This window comes from Staurois parvus, unplaced genomic scaffold (assembly GCF_062004578.1).
Source record: "Staurois parvus isolate SC_StPar_1 unplaced genomic scaffold, SC_StPar_1.0 ptg002167l, whole genome shotgun sequence".
Taxonomy (NCBI): Eukaryota; Metazoa; Chordata; class Amphibia; order Anura; family Ranidae; genus Staurois; species Staurois parvus.
In genome coordinates, this window is record NW_028319963.1 from 207,999 (window position 1) to 220,006 (window position 12,008).

Consider the following 12,008-nt stretch of genomic DNA (forward strand, 5'->3'; position numbering starts at 1 on the left):
AGGCTGGGACTCCCTTAAAAGTGTAGGAGCCTGCTCTGTAGCAGGAGAGCTGAGTGAAGAGTGTTAATAGTCGGGTGGAAGAAGGAGTACGAAGATGTGAGGCTGGAAGAAGATGGTTGCCAGGAGGCCTAATGGGATAGGACCTGCCTGCAAGCCTGGAGCTGGAAAGGTGGAAAACTTGGAACTCACTGGCCCCCTGAGCGAGGACCACCTGTATGGCAGGGAAGCCCAGCTGATAGGCCTGGTAGCAGCAGCCAACCCACAAGCTGTACAGGAGAGGATCGGAGTGAGTACACCTGCACCCTCAAGCGCGGATAGGGGAAGGAGCACTCCGATGGGAAACCAGAATAGCCCCCTACTTGTGACTGTTCACCTCATTTAAAGAAACTTAAGCCAGGTCCCCTGCTCAGGAAAAGTCTCCAGATTGCTGGATGAAGAGGAGTTAATCTAGGTTTTGGGGTGGTACAACTAGGAGATGCTGGTTAGCTTTCCAACAAAGACTGTGTCACAGAAGAGGAGCTTGTCCTCGGTTATTTGTTCCCTTGGGCATCCTATACAGCCCCCAGCCTATCCAAGTTCTAATCCCCTCAATAAACAACAAAACAAAAGCTCAAGGACTTGTTTCTAATTCTGAAGTAAGCTTGTGTGGAAAATACCGAATGCCTGGCTGTGAGGGACTATAGGGGGACCCAAATTCAACAGCAACCCCTAATGGGGTAGTGCTACAATGATATAACTTCCAATAGTGGATCTAATGTTAACCCCTTGACACCGACGTAACACAAATATGCGGCCTCATGGAACTGGGCTTTTTTCCGTGGGGCAGTATATTTGTGTACCTGTCTTTGTGCTGGGAGCGCACCACACAGCGCTCTCCCAGCACAAAGACCGGGGTGTCACTGAGTGCCCCGGGTCCCGATCCCGATTTTGGGTCACATGGTCGCTGTGATAGCCTCTGATTGGCTATCACAGTGATCAGTCACTGTACAGCCCGCCCCCTTGTTTTTTTCTCTCTCTTTGAATGGAGAAGAGAGATACGTTGTATCTCTCTAACTCCTGGCATAGAGAGGAAAAAAAAATGTTTGTTAAAAAAAAAAGGAAAGATAACTAAATAAATATTAAAAAATAAAATAAAGAAAAAATACCTAGATCACAGTTTAATTTAGTTCAGTGCCAGGGTTAGTATTTGGGTCAAGGTCAGGATTTAAAAAAAAATTGGAATCAGTGTCAGTTAGTGTCAGTGTGTTTTAGGTAAAAAAAAAAATTCCTTACATAGAGAAAAAAGCAAAATAACTGTTTATAAAAAAAAAGATAAAATAAATATTTAAAAAAAAAAAATATGAAAGCCAAATTTGTCCTGAAAAAAACAAGGTATAATCCATCCTGGATGTACAAAGTAGTGGTGATGATACGGACGGTTTTACTAACACATGTCAACATTGCAAAATTGTGCATAGGCATTTAGATTTGTTTTACCCTTAGGCGTGAAGTGGTTAAAGAATAAAAATTGTAAGCTCCCAGGATCAGGGCCCTCCTAACCCTCTTGTATTGATCTGTATTGTTGCTGTATTGTCTCCAGTTATATTGTAAAGCGCTGAGCAAACTGTTGGCGCCATAAATCCTGTATAATAATAATATATAAATCCTGTATAATAATAATATATAAATCCTGTATAATAATAATATATAAATCCTGTATAATAATAATAATATAAATCCTGTATTATAATAATAATAATATATAAATCCTGTATAATAATAATAATATATAAATCCTGTATAATAATCATATAAATCCTGTATAATAATAATATAAATCCTGTATAATAATAATAATAATATAAATCCTGTATAATAGTAATATAAATCCTGTATAATAATAATAATAATATATAAATCCTGTATAATAATAATAATATAAATCCTGTATAATAATAATATATAAATCCTGTATAATAATAATATAAATCCTGTATAATAATAATATAAATCCTGTATAATAATAATAATAATATATAAATCCTGTATAATAATAATATAAATCCTGTATAATAATAATAATAATAATATATAAATCCTGTATAATAATAATATATAAATCCTGTATAATAATAATAATATAAATCGTGTATAATAATAATATATAAATCCTGTATAATAATAATATAAATCCTGTATAATAATAATAATAATAATAATATAAATCCTGAATAATAATAATATATAAATCCTGTATAATAATAATATAAATCCTGTATAATAATAATAATAATAAAAATATAAATCCTGTATAATAATAATAATATATAAATCCTGTATAATAATAATAATATAAATCCTGTATAATAATAATAATATATAAATCCTGTATAATAATAATAATATATAAATCCTGAATAATAATAATATAAATCCTGTATAATAATAATAAAAAGTGACCCATATAGTGCAAGCCTATGGGGAAAGAATATCAGCAGCCCATGCCTTCCCTACCGCTGCAGTCTAAACATTAGCCAAGATAACTGTGTTTTAATTTTACAGTTACACAACGTATGAAATATTCTGGAGAAATGATTGTTTCCTCCCGTACAGCAGATGTTACATCACAGCGACAAACTTGCAGGAAGGTAACATGACACATAAAGTAATGACTATAGATTGTTTTTCAATGTCTTCCCGTGGCACATGTGTGAGTGGTGTAGGCCGTGGAAGCGGCAGGGCGAGGTTGTGAAACTTCGATTAGGAAGAGGCTGGTATTTTTAGAAGTGTTTGTGAAATATTTGTGTTTATATTAATATGGTAACCGCGCCGTACTACACGCCATCCGCGCTCATTGTCTGGGGGCGGGAGTGTGATTTTACGAGCTGATTTACAGACTTATAAGATAAGCAGGATTACATCTCAATGACTTATCAGTAATGTGTAACCTCCTGCGCACATGGAGAGTATCAGGACCTATTGCAGAACCGTGTGACTCACCACATGACTTTCATGGTACTTATTTCTTCCATGGTATTAAATCTGGTAATACATCCGACAATAATAGTAAGGCCCCATGTACACGGGACACTTCTGAATGATGGAAACTGATTGCTGGAAAACGTAGGTTATAAAACGTCTGTTTAGCCGCGTTTGCTTACCGCGTGTATGAGCGTTTGCGTTTTAGAAGCGTTTTTTAAAGATATCCTCAAAAGACCTTCCAAAATGCCCAGAATGCACTGAAAAACAGTAAAAAATTAACTATTTCAGACATTTTGAGAGAAATAGAGAGGAAGAGCAGAAGCAGAGAGAGCAGTATTTGTTGAAATTAGCTGTCTTTTTTTTTTTTTGTGGTGTTTGGATGTGTTCCAGCTCATTTCTGTGGAGAAATTATGGATGGCAGTAGAGTTTAACCCCTTCATGCCTAAGGGTAAAACAAATCTTAATGCCTAAGCACAATTTTGCAACGTTGACATATGTTAGTAAAACCATCCGTATCATCACCACTACTTTGTACATCCAGGTGGATTATACCCAGGGGCGGACTGACCATTCGAGCATTTGGGCACTGCCCGAGGGCCCGGGGTCAGTAGGGGGCCCCATTAAATGCCCCTGGTACCTTTTATAGGCTTTTTTGAGTGTGCTTTGAGTGTGGGCAAGGACACAGGGGCCCCATGATCCCCTATTGCCCGGGGGCCCCATGAGTTGTCAGTCCGCCCCTGATTATACCGCGTTTTTTTCAGGACACATTGGGCTTTCATTTGGTGGTAAATGGTAATAGATATCTCCTGATTTTTTTTTATTATCAAAGGAAAACTGGCCCAAAATAATACAATAAAATCATTTTTTTATAATTTATCTGTGTGTTTCTTGTTACTACCATAACCTACCACCAAAGAACAACCCAAAATAAATTCTCCAGCTCTTGACGATCGCAGCGATACCAGATATGTGTATGTTATTTGTTGTTTGTATCCGTAGTACAGCCCAGAGACAATAGTGTGCATTTTGCTGTTGTCTTTTTTTACCTAAAACACACTGACACCAAATTATTTTTAAAAAATCCTGACCTTTGACCCTGACCTTGACCTTTGACCCTGACCTTGACCCAAGCACTAACCCTGGCATTGAACTAGATCAAACCTTGATCTAGGTATTTTTTTCTTTATTTTTTATTTTTTAAGTTATTTATTTATCTTTCTTTTTTTTTTAAACAAATCTAGGTATTTTTTCTTTATTTTTTAAATATTAATTTACTTTTTTTTTTTTTTTTTTTTTAAACAAAATTTTTTTTCTCTATGTCAGAAGTTAGAGAGATACAATGTATCTCTCTCCTCCATTCATAGAGAGAGAAAAAAACAAGGGGGCCGGGCTGTACAGTGACTGATCACTGTGATAGCCAATCAGAGGCTATCACAGCGATCATGTGACCAGGAATCGGGAGTCACGGGTCCTGATCGTTAGAACGGGACCCGGGGCTCTCAGTGACACCGCGGTCTTTGTGCTGGGGGAGCTCTGTTCGGCGGGATCTCAGCACAAAGACAGGTACGCACGGAAAAAAGCCCAGTTCTGTGAGACCCCATATTTGTGTTACGTCAGCGTCAAGGGGTTAACATATTTTCTTTCATGCAAAACCTCAAAGTATGTTGTACCGGGTCCATCTGAGTACCGGGAAAACGCTTTGCATGCATTTTTCATGATGCTCTGGACAGCATCTGGAAATGGAAGAGTTAAAAAAAATTTGCAAATGCTTATAAACGCGGTTAGCCGCATTTACGAGCATTTGGCGTTTGAAATGCTGATAAAATTTACTGCTGAACGCATGTTTTCTGCGATAAAAAAAACAACTGTAAACTCAACTGCCTGTAAATGACGATGTGTACACGGACACATAGGAGAACATTAGGGAGAGTTCAGGGGCTGTTTATCAGCTGCAGTGTACATGAGCCCTAAGTCTGGCTGCAAAAAGACAAAAGTCCATCCAGTTCAAACATAAAAAAAAAAAAAAGTTATAATTATAAATAAATATATTTTGAAATATATTGAATATGGCCAAAATTGTAGTATTGTAAATATATGTCAATATATTTGGGAAGAATATTTAAAAAATAAATTTTCAAATATATTTTTCTTCCATGTGGGGACTTTCACTAAAACAATGAAAAAGAAACAATATATGTACTTACATAGTTAGTCTGACTGAAAAAAGACAAAAGTCCATCCAGTTCAACCATAAAAAAAAAAAAGTTATAATCCTACACCCACAGTTGATCCAGAGGAAGGCAAAAAACCCAGCAAAGCACGATCCAATTTGCTCCTGCTGGGAAAAAAAATCCTTCCTGATCCCCCGAGAGGCAATCGGATATTCCCTGGATCAACGTCACCTATAAATGTTATATCCAGTTATATTCTGTGTATCCAAGAAAGAATCCAGGACTTTCCTACAGCAATCCACTGAGCTGGCCACAACCAACTCTTGAGGGAGTCTATTCCACATTCTCACAGCTCTTACTGTGAAGAAACCTTTCTGTGTTTGGAGGTTACATTTCTTTTCCTCCAGACGTAAAGAGCGCCCCCTTGTCCTCTGTGATGACCTCAGGGGGAATACAATGTTCTAGGATAGGAGCATGAGTACATCAATGGATAATTAGGTTTAAAGTGACCTACAAAACCCCAAAGGTACCCCAAGCATCTGTCCCTGGACCTCTTCTGTTCTCTATCTGCACCACTTCTCTTGGTCAATTGATAACCTCCAATGGCTTCCAATACCATCTCTATGCTCATCTATCTCTCCACTCTTCACCTCACCCCTTCAGTCTCCTTGCACATCACCAATCTATTAATTGACATATCAGTATGGATGTCACTCCACTTCCTCAAACTCAATCTTTCAAAAACTGAGTTCATAAAATTTCCACCCCCCCCCCCCCCCAATGTCACCTCCCTAAACATTTCCATTGAATTGAATAGCTCAACTATCAGTTCCTCCCCTCATGCCAGAGTGCTAGATGTAGTCCTGAACTCTGTCCATTCAGCCCCACATTCAATCACAGTGCAAATATTGTTGCCTTCACCCCAAAACCAGAGACATAACTAGAGCATTCATGGTCCCAGTGCAAGAGGGCTCCCCTGAACCCCAGCCATGGCCCCGCCATGGTGGCGGAACACCAGGGCCCGGTCACAAGCGCAACCTTTGCAACCCTGCCCACATGGAAGAAAAATATATTATAAGGACAGATCACCCTGTACCCCTAACAGGCAAAGGATGCCTTACACATAATAGGGATATGGGGAGCTGATACAGGGGTCTCCCCACCCTTCCAAAGTGAGCTGGGTTCCATGGGCCCCCCACCCAAAGTGACTCCCGTCACAAGCTGCCATGGATATCTTTGGACCTGTGAACCTTAATATAGTCCTACACCCCCACAGCACATTCACATCTATGATTATAGCTGTATCCCTACCTGCACCATTCTCAGCAATTCCCTGTGTGGCCATTTGGGAGCCACCAGGTCAGTGCTGTTGAGCCTATTTGACGTTTTCCTTCATCTGACTACACGTACGAGTCTAAATGTTCCCAGCAGCTCCCTGAGTATGCTATTTGGGTATCTTTGCAGAAGGCCAATCCTTCCTTCTATGGTCACCCATCAGCATCACGCATTAGTCACCATGTAGTCGCCCCTTCAGTCTCTTCTCGCATCACTAACCTACTGAGCGACATATCGGCATGGATGTCACTCCACTTCCTCAAACTCAATCTTGAAAAATTGAGTTCCTAGTATTCCCCCCAGCCCGTGCCCACTCCCCCGACTTCTCCATCAAGATCAATAACACAATCATCAGTTCCTCCCCTCACGCCAGGGTACTAGAAGTAATCCTGGACTCCCATCTGTCCTTCCAGTCCCAAATCCAATCACTGTCCAAATCTTGTAGACTTCACCTCCGCAACATCTCCAACCTCCACAACATCTCCAAGATACGCCCATTCCTAACCTCGGAAACCACTAAGCAACGAATTCACTCCCTTGTTATCTCTCTCCTTGACTATTGTAACTCCCTCCTCATTGGCTGACCTAATCGCAGGCTATCCCCTCTTCAGTCTATCATGAATGCTGCTGCCAGACTCATCCACCTTACTAACCATTCTGTATCTGCCACCCCTCTCTGCCAATCCCTCCACTGGCCTCCACTCAGTGTCTTCCACCCCTCTCTGCCAATACCTCCACTGACCTCCACTCAGTGTCCTCCACCCCTCTGTCAATCCCTCCACTGACCTCCACTCAGTGTCCTCCACCCCTCTCTGACAATCCCTCCACTGACCTCCACTCAGTGTCCTCCACTCTTCTCTGCCAATCCCTCCACTGGCCTCCACTCAGTGTCCTCCATCCCTCTCTGCCAATCCCTCCACTGGCTTCCACTCAGTGTCCTCCATCCCTCTCTGCCAATAACCTCCACTGGCTTCCACTCAGTGTGCTCCACCCCTCTCTGCCAATCCCTCCACTGGCCTCCACTCAGTGTCCTCCACCCCTCTCTGACAATCCCTCCACTGGCTTCCACTTAGTGTCCTCCACTCCTCTCTGCCAATAACCTCCACTGGCTTCCACTCAGTGTCCTCCATCCCTCTCTGCCAATCCCTCCACTGGCCTCCACTCAGTGTCCTCCATCCCTCTCTGCCAATCCCTCCACTGGCTTCCACTCAGTGTCCTCCATCCCTCTCTGCCAATCCCTCCACTGGCTTCCACTCAGTGTCCTCCATCCCTCTCTGCCAATAACCTCCACTGGCTTCCACTCAGTGTCCTCCATCCCTCTCTGCCTATCCCTCCACTGACCTCCATTCAGTGTCCTCCACCCCTCTCGGACAATCCCTCCACTGGTCTCCACTCAGTGTCCTCCATCCCTCTCTGCCAATCCCTCCACTGGCCTCCACTCAGTGTCCTCCACCCCTCTCTGCCAATCCCTCCACTGGCCTCCACTCAGTGTCCTCCATCCCTCTCTGACAATCCCTCCACTGGCTTCCCATTGCCCAACGGATACAATGCAAAACATTAACAATAACATATAAAGCCATTTATAACTCCGCCCCAAATTACATCACCGATCTTGTCTCTAAATATCACCCAAACCGTACTCTCTGCTCCTCGCATGACCTCCTGCTCTCTAGCTCTTGTCTCCTCCTCCTATGCTCATCTCCAGGACTTCTCCAGAGCTTCCCCCATCCTCTGGAACGCTCTACCCCAATCTATCAGACTATCGCCTACTCTACTTACTTTTAGGCGATTTCTGAAAACCTATCTCTTCAGGGAAGCCTATCCTGCCCTCAGCTAATAATGGAATCTTCTACTCCTCCTATCAGTCCATCCTCCACAGTTACTACCTTTTGTACCACTAGCCCCTCCCTCTTAGATTGTAAGCTCCAAGGAGCAGGGATCCCTCCTATCCCTCTTGTATTGTTGCTGTATTGTTGCTGTATTGTCTCCCGTTATTTTGTACAGCGCTGAGCAAACTGTTGGCACTATATAAATCCTGTATAATAATGTAATAAGGAGAAAATCTACAACTAATATTTGGTGAAGGATTACCTTTAAGCTGAGTAAAATGGGCTCGCGGATTACTTTTGTAAAACTGTGCACACTATTTAATTCTTGCATTGTGTTGGAAGGTATATTTACAGTGGATGGCATTAATAACAGCAGGCAAATCCTTGCTATGGATGTGTGTAATAGACTTCTCAGTTAGGGTTAATGAGCTGCAGCTTTATAAACTAGACACCTAATTACCAATAATTGTAAAGGTAATATTTATATAATTGCATATGTGAGATAAAAAAAATAAGGATTTTGTTAAAAATTATGTTTTAATGACTGTCTCAGCATGGGGGAAACTTCCGCAATGCTAGAAGAACAAGACGATGAGATTATAACCCTTTAGTGACCAGGATGGAATGTTTTAATAAACAGGCGGCGCTAGATGAATATACGCCATCCGGTTTGTATAGGAAACGCGGGTTATTGCTGTCACAGGTTTTATTATATTTTGTTATTTATTAAACCCTGTGAGGTCAGAGGAGACGCTTCCTATTCGTTATCTGGAATTTACTGATTGTAAACAACTCAATGAAATATACTTTGATTTCGGCGCGGTATACGGCATTCATGATGGTAATAGGTAAGGATAGTGTGTCATATTTCACATGAAGCAGAGCAAGCCTTTCTGTTTGCCTGAATGCTTAGCTGACTTTGAACGTGCGCAGCTGCTACTGAAGGTGGGAAAGAGAGGCGGCCTGATTCCATTGGAGGAGAACAGCTCCCACGTGGCACTACAGCCGTGTTATGGAATGACCAAGATCCATTCTTTCATAGATATAAATGTCCACTGATTAGTGGCCTGTGATATCTGGAACCCAGGACCGATCATTTTTTAAATGGCCTGCCCCCGCCCCATCCCACCAAAGTGTTCCAGAATAATAAAGTGGTGCATGTTGTGCTGAGGGTGTGGCCATGTTGCGCTAATGTTGCGCTAATGGTTGGAGGGGCCTAAAAGCGCATGGTTACATTAAAACTTAACATACTCCCCCTTATACACAGCATGCATACACCATGTACAGCACAGACCACACCAACCCAGTACTGACCTCTCAGGAGAGTCACTCTCCCAGTACAGACCCCACAGTACAGACCCCACAGTACAGACCCCCCATGTGCCATTACAGACACTGCTCCCCATTACAGGCCCCACAGTACAGACCCCACTCCCCAGTACAGACCCCACAGTACAGACCCACCATGTGCCAATACAGACACTGCTCCCCATTACAGACCCCACAGTACAGACCCCACTCCCCAGTACAGACCCCACAGTACACACTCCCCACGTGCCAAAACAGACCCCACAGTACAGACCCCATTTCTCAGTACAGACCTCACAGCACACACTCCCCACATCCCAATACAGACCCTGCTCCCCAGTACAGACCCCATAGTACACATTCCCCACATCTCAATACAGACCCTGCACCCCAGTACAGACCCCACTCCCCAGTACAGACCTCATAATACACACTCCCCACGTGCCAATACAGACCCCAGAGTATAGACCCCACTTCTCAGTACAGACCTCATAATACACACTCCCCACATCCCAATACAGCCCCTGTTCCCCCGTACAGACCCCACTACCCAGTACAGACCCCACAGTACACACTCCCCACATCCCAATACAGACCCTCTTCCCCCGTACAGACCCCACTACCCAGTACAGACCCCACAGTATACACATTCCCCACGTGCCAATACAGACCCCAGAGTATAGACCCCACTTCTCAGTACAGACCCCACAGTACACACTCCCCACATCCCAATACAGACCCTGTTCCCCCATACAGACCCCACTACCCAGTACAGACCCCACAGTACACACTCCTCACGTGCCAATACAGACCCCAGAGTATAGACCCCACTCCCCAGTACAGACCCCACAGTACACACTCCCCACATCCCAGTACAGACTCCCCAGTACGGACCTCACAGATTAGACCCTACTCCCCAGTACAGACCTCACAATACACACTCCCCCCCCATCCCAATACAGACCCCACTCTCCAGTACAGACCTCACAATACACACTCCCCCCCATCCCAATACAGACCCTGTTCCCCAGTACAGACCCCACAGTACAGACCCCAGTCCTCAGTACAGACCGCACGGTACAGACCCCAGTCCTCAGTACAGACCGCACGGTACAGACCCCTCAGTACACACACCCCTCCCCAGAAAGGACCCATCAGTACAGACAGTAAAGACACTCCCCCAGTAGAGACCCCTCAGGACAGCCTCTCCCCCCAGTCCCAATACAGGCCCTGCTCCCCAGGATAGACCCCGCAGTACAGTCTCCCCTCCTCAGTAAAGACCCCTCAGTACAGACCCCTTGAGGACAGCACCCACCCCCATCCTAGTCCAGACCCTGCACCCCAGTGCAAACCTCTCAGTACACACACCCCTCCCCAGAACAGACCCTTCAGTACAGACAGTACAGACACTCCCCCTGTATAGACCCCTCAGGAGAGCCTCCACCTCCATTCCAGTACAGACCCCACAGTACAGACTCCCTTCCCCAATACAGACCCCAAAGTACAGACCCCAGTCCTCAGTACAGACCTCACAGTACAGACTCCCTTCCCCAATACAGACCCCCAAGTACAGACCCCAGTCCTCAGTACAGACCCCACAGTACAGACTCCCTTCCCCAATACAGACCCCAAAGTACAGACCCCAGTCCTCAGTACAGACCTCACAGTACAGACCTCTCACACTCAGGACACCCCCCCTCCCCCAATCCTGGTACAGACCCTGATACCCAGTACCACAGCACACTCTCCCCTCCCCAGTACAGACCCTCCATAGTGTAGACCCTTCAGTACAGCAACCTCTCTCCAGTAAAGAACCATCAGTAAAGACCGTAAGACACTCCCACAGTACAGGCGCCTCAGGACAGCCCCCATCATAGTACAGACCCTGATCCCCAGCACAGACCCCACAGTACAGACCCCAGTCCTCAGTATAGACCCCACAGTACAGACCCCACAGTACAGACCCCAGTCCTCAGTATAGACCCCACAGTACAGACCCCAGTCCTCAGTATAGACCCCACAGTATAGACTCCACAGTACAGACCCCAGTCCTCAGTATAGACCCCACAGTATAGACCCCACAGTACAGACCCCAGTCCTCAGTACAGACCCCCACAGTACAGACCCCAGTCCTCAGTATAGACCCCACAATACAGACCCCAGTCCTCAGTGTAGACCCCACAGTACAGACCCCAGTCCCCAGTATAGACCCCACAGTACAGACCCCAGTCCTCAGTATAGACCCCACAGTACAGACCCCAGTCCTCAGTATAGACCCCAAAGTACAGACCCTATTATTATTATACAGGATTTATATGGCACCAACAGTTTGCTCAGCGCTTTACAATATAACGGGAGACAATACAGCAACAATACAGTTCAATACAAGAGGGATAGGTGGGCC

At 44.2% G+C, this 12,008-nt stretch overlaps 1 long non-coding RNA gene across 1 annotated transcript in view; it reads left to right on the forward strand.

Moving 5' to 3' along the window:
* Window positions 1-2,561: 2,561 nt before the first annotated feature.
* LOC149432309 (uncharacterized) overlaps window positions 2,562-12,008 on the forward strand; it is a 75,424-nt gene continuing 65,977 nt past the window's right edge. The window contains exon 1 of the long non-coding RNA XR_016309153.1: window positions 2,562-2,627. This is a non-coding gene — a long non-coding RNA (uncharacterized LOC149432309). The remainder of the gene's footprint in view (window positions 2,628-12,008) is intronic.